Here is a 16,371-nt window from a genome sequence, read left to right as displayed (position 1 = left end):
TCTGAAGTAGAATAATGTTATTCTTTGAGTATTCTGGGGTCTCCTGTCTATTATTATAAGTGTACATTTAATATTTTTGGCATCTAATGCTCCTGGCTAATTTTCTTCACTGAACTGGCTTATTTCTGCATTGTTATCAATAAAATTAAATCTCCTTTTAACCTTCTCTTAGTTGCAGTCCCTTTAGAAAAACACTTACATTCATTTGTTCATTTAAAGTATGATTTGTTGAGATAGTCAGGGGATATTCTTTAATCATCTTTCACACAGTTTTCCATTGCTTTGATCGTTGACTCTATTTGGAAGTGGTCTTCCAACTCATTCACTGAAACTCTGCTGACACTAATTTCTGTGAAGTTTTGAAGTGCATTTTATACTGTTTTTATTAATTTTGAGTATGAGCAAAAACATCAAAACAATTATCGCTAGGTACTGAGGATATATGTCAATGCCAAAGTTGTAGACAAAGCGCCTGGTTTATTTCTTGGGGGAGGGAACTCCATCACAATGGTGAGGAATTTCACTCCCAAGCACGACTACAGTCCACCTGCCTGATTTAAATTTGGGCAGACTATAGTTTGTTGCGAGTGGAGACAGTGGCTACTACTCTGTCTTTGCTGTGATCAAACTCGTCCAACAGACCTGATATAGTGAGTGCGGTGTGGCTAAATGTCCACACTCCAAATTTAGATGCGCAGACATATAGATGTTTTTCAAAGCCCCTCACTGCCTGGACAAACCTGGCAGTGAGGGGCACTGAATGGTGCTCAGTGCTCCTCCTCACCATGGGATAAAACCCCAGCTTCCCACGGAGTACATACATGTCAACTTTTCAAAAGCAAAATAAGAGTAATATTTGTACACTGCTGCACTGATTGTACATGTTCTTTCAGCAGGTGGTGTGCAGCCAGAGGAGAAGTGAAAGTCCTTTGAACCTAATTATGAAATAGTAGAGCTTTTTTTAAAGTGCGATCAGAAATAAAGGTAAAAACTAGATATGATTTGCAGACACCTTTACATGGAGTGCGCTCAGTTGTTAGTATTGCAATTGAAAATTCTATTCTAAAGGTCATTAGACCAGTAGTGTTGGTCAAAAGTGGATACAGTCTAATATTTTTTTTGCACTGGGTTGGGGAGTCTTGACTTCATTCTGAAGAAATCAATCTTCCTTCTCAGGGGTCTCACTAATACAAAGAAGAAGTTGACACAGATGCTGAAATATAAAAGAACATCTTTATTAAACTCAAATGAGTGAGACTACGTCACACAGAAGCCTTAGCAACTGAATGAGGCAGTCTAAGGAGTACAGAAAACAGAGGCCTTATATATGCTTAGGGTTACATAGTCATCATAAGACCAAGGGGCAGTCCTAGCTCATGCAAGCATGCAAAATGCCTAATATGGACATGCAAGATCTGCCAAATATTAGCCAATAAGAAAACATTCAAAACAAGGCATCATGCAACCAGAACGTCCCCCTTGAGTCGTATTTTTGCCCAACCCCATAAGTCAATCAATGACAGCACCTATAGGTCAATCAGTAATGGCAGGACATGTCTGTATGCTTCAAAAGAAAGGTTGTGAAATAGGAAAACACAGGGAGAGAATAGCGAAGGCCAAAAGATAAGATACGGCAAGAGAAGAATACTAAAGGCTAACAGATAGTTGATACAGGGATTAGGTAGTCCAGACAAGAATTAGTTAGGCTGGCTGGTGTCTGAGATTAGTTTCAAAACAAGGATGGAGGGGGTTTTGGACACGTTGCAGTCCAAAGGGCAGATACACTTCGTTCATCGAGCAACCTGTGTAAAGGCAACACAAAATGGCGACGGAATACAAAATGGAGTTGAAACTGAATTACCTCAATTCCCAAGGGCGAATGTGTACATTTTGTTACATACAGAATATTTTAGAGCAGGTGCCTAGCATGGATCCGCACTGGATATGTTTTAAAGATGACTTTACAAAGGGTTTGAGTACCACCATCTAGGTATTTTGTACCTTTTCTCATAAACTGACTATTTTAAAGTACACTGGGCTGGAAACCCAGGTAGAAACGGTATATGAAATGAAGATCACATTAAAAAGGTGTGTGCCTTCTTCAAAGCTTTTTGAATGGGGATGAACCACTTGGTGTTCCTGGCCTCCCCTATTAGGTTCAGCATGAATTTGCCCCTGGTCAACATGAACTGTTGTCTTCATTGGGTCTTTATTTTTTCTAGGCGCTTTTTGCATGAAACCTTTAAAAAGAATTATATCCTTAGCTCTCCTCATACAATTTTAATATTCTTGGCGTCTTTTTGGTTCATTAATCTTTTCTCTATTTTCCAAATTGGTTTGGGAATTTTTTTGTGTTGTGTTTTTTACTGTAAAGTTGTTGGTAACATGCACTTCTCTGAGATTCCCCACTACTTGTGCTACAGAACTGTATTTTGATCTAACCAAATAGGTTTATTAAGTTGTTACAGGCCACTCCTCTAAAATTTCTGACACCTTGCCATCAAACACCTTCCACTCAAATTGGCTGTGCCTCTTAAGCTGGGGACTAATGCATCTGGGGTCAGTAGCCACTGATGCACCTGGATTCTATCTCCCTTCCTGCCTACGTAAAACAATGGTCCACACATATTCTCTTTGTATCGTCTACCAAATTTAGTAATCTTAATTTATTTTAGAGGGTTATGGAGATTAGTCCTATCAGAGCAGGGCATTTGAAATGACTGAAAGGCTAGAGCAGAGTCATTGATATTAAACTTATACCCAGGATCTCCTTAGGGGTGTTTCAGATGCAAAGGGCTTACTTACGTTTCCTTATTAACCTGATGGGTAAATCAGCCTGTGACATCACCAGTCTACACCTGTACACAAGCTGCTTTGCTGTCTACAATGTTAACTTTCTTGTTCACTTCTGAGATATGCATCTTGTAAGAATAATGTGAAGATGAGTTCCACACTCTTCTTAAGAAAATAGAAGGTATTTGTTAGAGAGGTACTTTTCACCAAGCCTTAAGTTTTCCTCAGTCACCAACTTTGTAATGATAAGTTCCACACGCTTCTTATGAAAATAGAAGGTATTTATTGGCGAGGGTAAAATGGACACGTATGGTACATTAAGGGGCACAGAAAGCAACTGCCAAATGAAGGCATGGAACACACATATCTTACATACCTCACACATTCTGGAGAGGTAATCACATTCCAGCTAAAGCTTCACTGACATCCCCACAATTCACTGTACTCAGATGCTAACATGGCCAATCAATGAACTGTCACCATTGCTGATGAAAAGTGGCAGTCGGCTGTGTCCTTTTCCTGGGGTTTGTTAAATCTCTAGCTGAAGTATATTTTGATTTGATGTGCAATCCTCAATGGAGATCACACCTGCAAAATGCAGGCGACTTGACAGGTATCTCGCATTGGTGGCTGACAGTTAAAAAGCAGTGGGATCAGCGCATGGGGGAGCGTGTGGCGGCGAGTTTAATATATATATTTTTTAAAGACTCACTCTCCTCTGCTTCCAGTTCCTGGTCCCAGCAGTCACTGGGACAGCATTACGGACTCCCCAGCCAGTACCCACGCTGCTCTCGAGCATGAGAGCAGCGTGGGGATTGGCCTGAGCGGCCTGCATTAATGCTCGCTCAGGCTGTGTTGGAGAATACTAAGTGTTCATGTCAGTTTGGCTGGCCTAAGACGGCCTGCCAAACTAATATGTGCACCTCCCCCCTCCTTTGGACCTGCTGTGCACACTAGTTCAGCCAGCAACTGAAAAATAAAATAAAAAAAATATTGTTTTATTTGTTAGCTGATGGCGCTGAGCCAGTGGGGCAAAGCTCCTCCGCCATTGCGAAAGTGCTCCCACTGCTCTGTGGGTCATTTTTTTGGGCTGTTTACATATTATGGTTAAGGCTTGATATTGATACTTTGTGGTTGGAAACCCTTAAATAATTGCCTGAAAGAGTGTGATTTTGCCAATACATATGTTGGTGGTCTTAAGCTCCTTGGGGCATATTATCAAGGACCGGTGTTAAAATTATCGCCGTTTTATCGGCAGGAAACTGACGATAAAACGGCGATAATGGGCTTGCTAATACGCCCTTGTTAATTCCCATAGAAGATCATGTTCTGATGTTAGCATGGGCTTCTATGGGAATTAACAAGGGCGTATTATCAAGCCCATTATCGCCGATAACTTTAACACCGGTCCTTGATAATATGCCCCCTTGTTTGTAGGTTTTGGGCCAGTAGTCCGTCATGTCACTCCACCCTGGCTTTTACTTTTAAAATGACTACATGTAGGCCACGTGCCACTGGGCAGCACAAACAAACAACTTGGTACATCCCTGTCTGTGCCAGCTTTGTGAACCTGCACAAAAACATGGCATAAACACCATAATAGTTGTGTGCAGTTATCATTTCACAGATACATCTGTCAATTTGTCACATGATTCAGTTTTGTTTTCAACCCTAAAAGTCGCTGCGTGGTTTTAGTTTGCAACCCGAACTCAGCCAATGATTACCCAACCTTCCATTAAGCACACATGTTATGTTTAATAAGAGGCCGCATCTGGCAGGGACAGAGGTAAACGCTGGCTGCAACCTTTCATCTTGGAGCTTGTCTTTTTCTCCTTCACTTTATGGCTTCACAGTTCGCCATAAATCCCTGTCTACTTTTGACCCCCTCTCCCTCCGCCCCCCTTTGATCGCAGCTAATGGACTCGTCCTCTCTCTAACACTCACGATCCATTTCTCAATCTGTCTGGTCTTTTGCCTCCGAAGTTATCACTGCTTGTGATTACCGATAAGTAACTTGATCTTTTGGACAGATTTATGTAAAGTTTTTCTAAAGCAAAAAGCTCTTTAGATAATACTAATAAATCAAAGACAAGGGATAAATCGATCCAACATTTGCTCAGACATATGTGGACCAGACAACATAAATAGTGTTTTGTTTTATATGGAAATTCCGTATGATGTATGAAATGGTTATGGATGTTGTTCACCATGTAATTTACATAATGCATTATTCAATGTCAGATAACTCTGTGTGCATATGATTTGCAATACTTGAAAGTGTTTCACATACTCCTGTAATGTCTGCCTACAGACAGCTTTAGCTGTTGGATTGAGATCATGTGATTAACACACACAAATACACAGAGAGTGCGCTGTAGGTCAACATGCTCTCGGCCCCACCCCTTCTGATATTCTGTGGTATTTCTTCTCAACATTTTTCAAACAAAGGATGTCAATGAGAAAAAAATGCAGCATAGCACTTGCCTTTTGACCTGGCTTGGGCGTTTCTGTCCTTTCATTCAGGTAATTTGTGGTTTACTAGAAACAAAATTCGAGTGCAAGAAAAGAAATTTGATAGGCATGCTCTATCCTCTTTTTATGTAGTCAACACCTTCTTGTTTTTGAATGTGTAAATGTAATACCATATTCCTGCTCATTTTGCAACTATAAATGTTTGTGTCTGTAAATGTGGTATTTGCTCTGCCATGCCTTTTTTATGCATCTAAAAGTGTTTCATTTTTTATTGGGACTTACTATGAATATACATATTATACACGCTTCACTTGCTGCTAATTTTGAGCATTCTGCAGTTTACCAAAGCTTTTATCATTTTACTGATGTTTTAACTTGTGAATAATTTGGAAACTCGCTGTGTGGGAATTTTAATTTGGGAACTTTGATTTGAGGGAGGGGGAATCGAACCCTGATTTTATTGACGCTCCTTGACCGCCACCGCCATTTTCCTCACGACTGGGCGGTCTAGTCGTTGAATGCTGGCCTCTTCAAAACGGGATGCTGCACGAGCGCACCAGACCCCGTAACTTGAGCTTTGCTTGCTCCATGCTCCACGTGCTGCTAATTTTGAGCACTCTGCACTTTACTAAAGGTCTAATCATTTTACTGATGTTTTAACTTGTGAATAATTTGGAAACTCGCAGTGTGGGAATTTGTATTTGGTAACTTTGGTTTGAGGGAGAGGGAAGCGAACCCTGATTTTATTGATGCTCTTGGCCGCCACCGCCATTTTCCTCACCACTGTGTGGTCTAGTCGAATGCTGGCCTCTTCAAATCGGGACTCTGCACGAGCCGCCGCTGGCACTCGGAAGGCGCACCTAAAGCAAGCCCGTCTGCGCCAGTAAGTGACCCGGAGGGGGCCAGTTACACTCCCAGTCTTGCTCTGGAGCCACCCAAGGTAATTGTGTATGGCAGGGACTGCCTCCTAGACATTGATAAGCGCTCGGTTTGCAGACCTCACTTTGACATGCTGAGGAACAACACTTCCCTGAGGTGCAAAGAATGTAACTGGACAGTCCGCCCTTTTCTCAGTGAGTGCAAAGTTAAAATGGACATGAGTGATCCCAGCACTAGACTGGATGCTTCATGTAATTTCCTGAGGGCCTCTTTACTAAATGCTCCTTCCTTAAAAAACATGTATTTGAAATTTATGATCTTTTAGCCGACTCTTGGCTAACGGATGCCTCTAATCCCACTATTGCAAATGCGATTCCCCAGGGCTATCAGAATATGAGGAAGGATCGCACTACGGGGAGAGGCGGTGAGATAGCCGTAATATACAGGAGCTCCTTTTCCTGTATCCCTTTAGCAAACACGGAAATAGAGGTGGCTGAGAGTCTGGGTTTTCTCCTGACTATCTCAGACCACCAATCGATGGCAGGAGTAGTGTTCTACCGTCACCACGCGAAGAATTTCCTGGAATCCATCAGCCATATCATTTCCCCCATTGCGGCTAAATATAGCCATTGTGTGGTCCTCTGCGATTTCAATATTCACATGGATAAGTCATTGGATCCTGACTGTATGAGACTGTGTGAATCATTTGATATTCTTAACCTGACTCCGTACATATTGTACGAGAGTAGAGTCTGCTTCCTATGGTCACCCCCACTTTTTGCTGTGTGTTAGACCTGTCAGCTTTTTGGTGGTCCCTCCTAGTTATTTATTTATTTTGTCCCCTTTTTGCTCCTCAACCTTTTTATCTTTTATGTCCACTGAATTTTTAAGTGTTGACTTTGGGGGTTAGGCGCTCCTTGCCCCTATAGTTCTCTTACCCTAGGTGCCCTTCTGACTAAAAATCTACAAGAACCACAAAATGGTGGACAGTAACTGCCATAACTGCCACCTTAGGAGAAAGACCCATAGGTTAGAATAGGGACCTTCCAGAACCTTCTGGACCCTGCTGGACCTTTGGAAGGGAGCCTATATAAGGCGGAATGCGAGGCAGCCATTTTAGAGGTGATCAGAAAGAGCATAGTGTGGAACTGGTGAGGAGGGAGTCGACTCTGAGGAGGAGGGCAGCGCTTTACTAGGAGTGGGATTGACCTGTGGGCCGGTTGATCTCCTGTACTGACCTGCCCCCACTGGTGTTGACCAAACCCTGCCATGGTAGTCCACACCTAATTTCTTAAACGACCCCCGTGATATTTCAAAGGCCCTGTGGACTCTGTGTCGAGTCGCTATTGAAAGGCTGAAGAAACCTAACACTGAGGGGTCACCCCTGGAAACTGCGGAGCTCAACTCGCCCCCCATATTGCTTGCGGGAAGCTAGCCGATCCCTTCATCAAGGACTCACCGCGTGTGGGTCTGGCGAGGCCAGCTGTCATCCCTGTGGGGTGAGGGCGCACTATCCGGCGCAGATTCCCTCTGTGTGTTGACAGAGGCCTGAGGGGCGTTGGAGGAGGCGGAGCGGCGTTGGAGGAGGCGGAGCACGAGCAGCGTCGGAGGAGGCGGGATGTGGAAGGCGGAACCGCCGGCGTGAGGAGACGGCGAGTAAGGAGCAGCCTGTGAGAGAACGCCGTGAGAAGTGCAGCGGCGTCGATTGCTGCGCAGGCCCAGAGGTGCGGGTCTCAGAGGAGTGCACCGAGCGGCAGTGTCTGGTTTCGGCGCAGACTCTGGGGGTGAATCGGCTCGTCCAGGGACAGCGGTGCATCAAGAAAAGGAGTGGCAGAAGGTGCTGTTGTGTCCCCGGGTACCGGCGACAGTCTGAGCTTGTCCGGTCAACTAACTCCATACAAGTAAGCTGGGGCCTCATAACTGGAGGGAGGTGAGGAGCGTCCCTGGGATTGTGACGGAACAACAGCTGTTGACTGTGAACTACCCCCGAGGTTGCAGAACGGTATCCGCGTGCTGGATAGAGGCAAAAACATTACCGCATGAAATCGGGTCCTTCTGTTCAAACGAGGCTAAATACAGTTTGACTGCACAGTACCAGAAACCAGGAAAAGGGGCCGAACTGGGGATAAGTAAGGCTGTGGGGGCTGCACCTGACCCAGAACGTTCAATGCTCGTCAAGGGGACCCTCATAGCCTAATGTGGGTTCTGGAGCAAGTTAAGATAGCCTTAATCAGATAAAATAACTACCTGTTTGTTTTCACTTAGGCCCCAGCTGTTTGCATCGAGACATTGGGTGACCTTATTGAAGTTGGGCTGTAAACCTGTGCAACTTGTGTGAAATGTCCATGAAGCTACAGGGGTAATGTACAGCGTCGCCTTATTGTAAAAGAGCTTGTCAAATGCTGATACTTGACCTAGAATTGTAGAGTGGTGGAATGCTTGCTTAAATTACAGAGTTATCGTCCAGCTTCTTTTATTTGGGAGAAAGTATTGTTAATAACATACAGAACTTGGCACAAACTAATAATGGCATGTGAAGATATTTAATGTACCGAAAACTGCTAAGAAGCCGTAAATCTAACAAAGAATTTTTATAAAGCAGACCGTATTCTTCTAAATCTGGTGTGGTGTCGTTTTTGCATTGATGAACACTGAGTTACTACTGGGTGGAGCGCAAACTTTACACTTTTGCTTCTAGGATCTGACTGTCTTACACTAGGCCAGGCTACCCTATGTGACTTGGCACCCCCAAGTCCAACACTGTGGTTTTCTGGTTTTTCAACTTTGGTGTGACTGTGGGCCTGCTAATCAGACCCACAGCCCAGCTGTTCTCTCTCTAAATTGATACCATGTACTTTAGGTACATACCAGATTGGGTATTGGGTCACCTTGGTGAGCCCCTGTATAGTGTACCATGGATACCCAGGGCATAGGTGCATCCAAGGCCTACCAGGGGCTGCAGCATGTATTATGCCACCCCTGGCTGGCCCTCCAAACAGACACCACAGGCTGATCACTCAGCTTGGGTAAGGTGGTGTAATCACCCCTTACTTAGACATAGTATACCTATATCTACCTGTACATATAGACACATATACACAGTGGCGGCTGGTGACATTTGAAAGTAGTGGGGCGTAAATACTGAACTGTGGTGAGCGAGTGCAGCAAGCGAGGCCGAACCACCTATGGGAGGTTTGGGGGGTTCGGGGGGTTCTCCCACGAGAACATTTTGAAAAAAAGAGTGGGCAAATGGTGCATTCTGAAGCACATTTGAGAAAGAGGTGGCTTTGCGAATACATCTCTGGGAGTAGCCAGACAAGCCTCTTTGCACTTGCACAGATACATCTCTCTCCCTGCATTCACATAGGCACAGTCACCCTGCACTCATAGACCCATTACACGCCCTTCCCTGACACATCACTAAGCCAGCATTCACCCATCCACATCACTCACTCTGGACTCACACAGGTACACTGCTCAACCTGCACTCACACAGACATCACTCACCCTGGACTCACACAGGCACACTGCACTCACACACACATCACTCACCCTGCACTCACACAGGCACACTGCTCACCCTGCACTCACAGACATCACTCACCCTGGACTCACACAGGCACAATGCTCAGCCTCTTGCAATACTCACGGTCGTGCCGTGGGGGTCATGGCAACATTGTATATTTTATTAAAAGGGATACGGCTATTTTTTTTGACCAGTAGGTTAACCAACAAAACGACGTTATTATGGGCAATCTCCGCAGAGGGGCCAAAAAATGAATGGGCATAACATCTAAACTGACGTGTCTCACGTATCTGAGCTGTTTTGAGGCACAATAGTACTCAGTGTGACAAACTGACACTTTCAGAATCTTCATTCAAAGTACCCTTTGTCTGCCTCATCTCGCCTGCCACAAATCCAGATTCTAAACTTTTGAAGTAATTCTGTACTGCGTTCCGGGCTTTGTTACAGCGCCTTGGGCACCCGCGGGGCACCTCAGCATGAACTGCTGCAGGCTCGAGTGTGCGCATTCAATTTACATCTGACGCACATGCGCTGAATCCTAAGCGTCGCGACACAGAGCACCCTTCACAGCTAATGGAAAGTCAAAATTGCACGTAACCCACATGAAGGAGGAGCGGAAGTTAGTAACATGCTCTATGCAAACTTTACACGAGCCTATGTAGCCCGGGCAGCTAGAAAGACATCAAAACAATAGAAGCTAACTGTAACAATAAGTTGAAAACGAAATCATACAAGAAAACTCTCATCCAGCCATACCTGAATAGAGCCGTAGGAAAGACAGTACTCAAGCAGATCCTTAGCAAGACTCATGGTACTCCCAATTGAAGAAGGCAATAGAAGATAGAAGTCACTAGCCAGGGTCGGCCTGTGCAGACTGTGCCACATAAAAAAGGAAACCTTGGAGCATCTATTTTTGTTGTTGTAGATTTATGTAGCGCAAACTCGACCGGAAGGTATTGGAGCGCTTTACATAGGTACGTTAAACAAGGACACAATCATTTCTTGGTAGGCACGGAGAGATTCGATGATTTGCCCAGAATCACAGGAAACTGAGCCGACGCCGAGGGTCGAACCCGGTTCCCCAGCTCCAAAGCCGGCAGTTCTGGGCGTAAGGCCACAACCTCCCCCCAATAATGCATCCGCACGGTTCTTTCAAATGCTCAACGCACTTTAATAAATTTCTATCTAGTGGGGTGTGCACATGCTCTGAAGCAAAATACCTACACTTCTCTGCGGAAACCCCAGATTTGGGAAATACATTGCTGACCTGTAGTTGGGGAAGCAGGGACTAACATGTGGGCTGTTTTGGCTGGCACTTCACCCAGACACCCCCTTTCAGATCCTGGGGTTTCATGTGATATCCTATTGCCATCTGGGATCTGTAGTCACTCACGGGATGCCTCATTAAATCAACTGGGCTGACACAGAAAATGCCAGGACATATTATGTTGCACGTGTAAGTGAACAGGTAGGTAAGGTTGTCCACAGCGGGACACTTGCGGTACACTTTCCTCAAAAGTCACAATCCCTTCTGTGCCAGGCCCCAATTGGGGCACAGCGGGTAAAGGGTGGTCTTTGAATAAGGGGGGGGGGGGGTCAGGTGGTGGTCTGGCTGCTGCCCTCAGAAGGCAAATACTCGTCCAGCAGATGGTTCACCGGTCTAACAGGGTGCCCTTCCCCCTCCTCCCCCTCCCTCAGGCATCGCCCAGTGGATTAGCGAAGCCCAGAGACTCGCTACCAATTCACAGTTTCCCGTCTGCTTGGGTGAGCCAGCTGGCAGGGTGCAGGCCCAGCTGCGCGCTCACACTGACTCCCCTAATCACCAAAGGCTGCCCAGAGCACCAGGTAGGGTCACGGAGACTGCACGCGCACGCGAAAGAGATCAGCTGCCAAGGTATGATACAGCTGGACAGGTTAATGCGTCTGCAGCTGACATGTGTGCATAGGTGCCAGGTTCGTGATTCCAGTGAGGCCGACTAGGCCTTCCCTTCCCATATGGATAAATTAATACCAGATTTAGAGCGCTAGAGGCTCGCCAGGGGTAGTGGATGCCATCCAAATAGAAAGCTCTGCTTTTCAAAGATCAGGCGGAGCCCCGCGTGGATCACCTCAGTCAGGCACCACCCCCCACCCACTGCCACCCAATTACTTTTATCAGATTAAGCTTTATAAAATCGCACAATCACCTGAGCAGTTTAAATGCACGCCGCAGCCTTCTCCCTTTACAAACAAAACGGGTCATGTCGCGCAGGGCCGGGGTTAACAAATAAAACATTTTAAGTTGTAAAACTTACCAGTCCGTGCCCGCGCCCTCTGTGCTCCGGGGTCCAGGTCCCATTGCTGTTGGCGCCTAGCCGCCTACAGGAACTTCCGCCGACCGACGATCCCTCACAGCCAATCCTGACGCCTATAGGGCACAGTTACTCTCTGCCCGCCCAGCCCGTTAGAAGACGGAGGCTTGAGCCTTTGCTCAACATGCACCAGCCACAGCAGGCACTAGTGCGCATGCGTGGGCACGGAGAAAAATTCGCCCTCCGTCTCCACTCATGTGCACTTGTGCCCCATGTCTGACAATGTGAATGCCTGTCAGTTAGCATGACGTCGGGCTGCCCGCCCCCTCTGAAGGGGGTGGGCGGCCCGACGTCATGCTAACTGACAGGCATTTTCAGTTCTTCTACATAGGCAGGGCATCTCCGACCGAACTTAAGTAAACTGACTGAGAGTTCAGTTTACTTAAGTTCACAAAAGCCGAGGTAGGGAGCTGAGGGCACGGTCCGGACGGCTGGTGGGGCAACGCCCAGCGCCCTTAATGGACGCACCGCCACTGCATATACACCTATAAGCCACTCCTATGGTAGACCTCGACAATCCTGGAGGCAGAGTGCTTGGTTTTATGTGAGAGGGTGCCCTAGCATGAGCCGAGCCCCTCTCCAGCTTTCGGAACCATCTCCTTATAGCTGTTCTATGATATAGCCATACCATATACTCCTATGTGCTTTATAATCCTCGCGGTTAATGCTAACTTTGGTTTGCCTTTATCAAAACATGTCGTGTAAGGTGTCAAACACTTTGGAATATTATTCCCCTCCCCCCGGCAATTCTGGCAACGGGGGTAGCATTCCACCCTTCTAGAGGGAAAAGACATGTATGTTACTGCTTTACCCAGTTAAAGTTAAGCAGAACCTCAGCATCACAAAATGGATGCTGCTGCCACAGACAAGAGTCTGACCACCTGGTGCTGGGAAAAACTCCGGCAAGGGCAGCCTGGACAATAGGTTTCCTGTCCAGGGAGGTGCCAGCACCTCCCCAGACAGGGGTTATGTGTATTGGGGCAGGGAGGGCTGCATTCAGTGAATGCATCTAGACATTTCCTAGGGCACACAAGGTGCTCCATGCATAGCCCGGTTCAAACCAGTTGCTGGGGCACTCCTGCCCAGCTCTGGCGCAAAACTGGACAAAGGGAAAGGGGTGTATTTACCCCCTTCTCAGGTCCACCCATAGGAGGGACCTAGGCAGGTAATCCAGCCCCTTAGCTTAGTATAAGTATAGGAGCTGTGTCCCCAGGACTTTAGATTATCCTGGAAAGAAACTTTGATACAGAACTCTTGGACCTTCGACATTCTATCCTGACTAGAAGAACGAAGACGTCTCCCTTGTGGTCAAGGAGTGACCACCCTGTGCAAACAGGCACCACCAGTAACTTGCCGGTCTGCTTTGTCGATGCTCCCGCTGGAACCCGAAGACTCAGCAACACAGGAACTAGACTCTCAGACTTCTCTGACTCTGACCCACATCCACAGCAAAGCTGAGACCCGTGGCGAACACGAGAGACGTGGGACCGGACACCCTGGACATCCTGCATTTTGCTAACTGCTCGACGACCGAGGTACCCTTGCAGTTGTGCATTGGGGTGCGAGAAGCCCAGACCTGAGCGCCATTTGCACTGAAGCTCAGCCATCCACACTCCATGAGTGCCGCGTGGGGCCTGCTATTTCATTTCAGCTTGACGTGTTTTCCAGGTTCCTTGCCCGTTGGCTAGTGAGCCCCCTGAAGAATTTCTCTTTAAACTAAACTGCTTTCCTGGTTGCTCTAGGCTTGCTCCAGCTTCCCTTTAAAGGAGAAGTGTCACAGACCTTCCTGGTCTGCAACAGAGCCAATCTTGACATCCTGTGTGGGTTGCGGTTGCCAAGTCTTGTTGGGTCCAATCCGGATACCAACTCCACAGTCAACTAGATCCATTGTGGGACAGCGCGTATCCAGCTCCTGGTCATCGTCGATGCCTCCTGGACCTCGTGGCTGAAGAGACAAGCGCACCTTCACCTTCAAGCACGCGACATCGCCTGGTTCCTTCCTGGTCACTGGCTAGTGACCCAGACTCTGTCCTCTCTGCTTTCAGTTTCTTCACATCACCGATCCACCCTTGGATCCACCTGGACACTTTTCCTCTGGTCGCCTGCAGCACTTCTTTGCAGCTCTCCATAGAAAACGTCGACGAAACCCAACACCAAAAGGCACCTATGCACCCGACTTCCCTGGGTGAGGTAACACGAGTACTCCGGTGCTCCCGTGGGTCTTGACTCTCGAAGTGTCCTAGTCTAAAGGGGTTTTACCGTAGTCCATCCGGAAGTGTCCTCAAACAGTAACTTTGTAACTTCTTCGTTCTCCATTATAAGTCAATGGTAACTCGCGACTGTGTCTCTCGTGGGCCTCCTACTTCCTAACCTTTGGTTGTCTAGTGTAGCCCCAGCGATTCTACAGGCCCTAGGCCTGCTGTCTAACTCTCAAGTGTATCTTATACCACTTCTTTAGTATATGGTTTGTGAGGCCCCTAGGGCATAACTGTATTTGTGCAACTTTTTGTATGCTAATTGAGTAACTTGTGATGTACTTTTACCTCTGACCTCATAAAGAGTGCAGAGGGGTTGTGTTTAGAATAAATACATATATATTTGATATGTACCTTGTGTGGTGTCCTTTCATTTGGTATTCAAGGGATTATAATTGGTAAAACAGCTTGCTTCGCATGCTCTATGAAGTCTTAGCCTATGACTGCTGGTCCATGCTACCACTAGGATAGCTTGTCTATAAGGTTGACTTTACAACCACCATCAATAAGGGTCGATTAGACTGGTGCAAGGTGCCCACTAGAATAGTTGACATCATATGCCAGGCTAAGTTCTTACAGATATGTCTTCCCACTCATGACAAAGGGCACATACTGGATCAGGTTTCCTCCTCAAACCAGATTTACATGGATGCCCCCTTAGCCTTAACTTGGTCAGATCACCACTTGGTTGAGTTTAAAATTCGTAGGGAACACGCAAGGTTCAAATCAAAGTTCAAGTATAACACTAGTTGGAGTCTGAACATCCAAGCCCTCAGACACGGATACACAGGCCCCAAATAAACATGAGAACAGTCCTCATCATTACACTTGTATGGTACCCAAGAAAATGGTACACAACTGTTAAAGATACACATATAAACCAATGCAACACAAGCATATTAACATTTGGTACACATTTAATACATTTCAATACAATACCCTGAAAACATAGACACCACATAGTTGTAAATGCATTTAATCCTGCCAATAAGAAGACACACAACATACCTTAAGATTTATGTTCACAATCATACAGCTAAAAAACACCCCTTATCTGGTGGGCAACATCCTTGCTCAGGACATCAACACTGTCTCAGAGGTATACTAGTGTTATACTTGAACTTTTCTTGATGCAAGCATACCGGCTGTGTGGGAAATATTGGTGCTTTCTTTAGAATATGTTCTTATTGGAAACATATGTACACTAAAAATTGTTGTTATGCAATATGTGTAGTGTTTTTTTAACAAAGAGGTTATGCAGAATGTAATATAATGATGTTTGTAAAGTGTTATAAAAGCCGGCCCTCATATTTTTTTATCTTTTAAATAATAGGCTTTGGTTTTTAATGGGATGGTTTATTCTATTCTCCTGAAGAAGGTGTTGGCTACTAATTGATTGCCCACCGAAACGCGTTGATACACAAGAAAGGGAGAACTACTCTGAGTTTTGGGAGACAACAATTCTGATGGAATAACTATAATAATGATCAGTATTGATCTCTGATTTACCACTGTAATTTTCCCGGTGTTAATAGGAATTAGCTTTCTTATTTTGTGTCCCGAGATCTGTTTTTTAATTTTTTTTTTTGCCATTTACTATGTATCTGTACAATGTTAATGTATATGTAATTATATAATTTAGAATATGTTTTTATCAGGTATGTTTGACACAAGCCCGAGCTGGTTTTAACTTGTCTAAATAAATTGTATTTTTCATTTTTTACATTCACTATTTCTGCATTTCCTCTTTTGTTGTTTTTTACATGTGTTGCACTAACTCTTTATGTTGATATTGGTGAGCTGAATGAATGCCTAGGTTTAATATAGCGATTATATCTCAGAATTACGCTGTTCCAAAGATGAGTTGGTGGTGGGTCATGCACCTGTCCAGACGGAAATTGTGTCCTTTTACTCCTCACAAGAAATAGTGAACCAGCGGATGCCCTAGCGAGAGGAGTTCTTTGACTCCATAAAGCTGCTGTGCCTTGAAAACGGACACTGATCCTACCTAGACGAGCCATTCACAGAGGAGGAGATAGTCAGATAATTCGAGCTTTGCCGGGGGATAAGACTCCGGGCCTAGGCGGCCTATCTG

This window comes from Lissotriton helveticus, chromosome 1_2 (assembly GCF_964261635.1).
Source record: "Lissotriton helveticus chromosome 1_2, aLisHel1.1, whole genome shotgun sequence".
NCBI classification, from domain to species: domain Eukaryota; kingdom Metazoa; phylum Chordata; class Amphibia; order Caudata; family Salamandridae; genus Lissotriton; species Lissotriton helveticus.
This window is presented reverse-complemented; position numbering follows the sequence as displayed.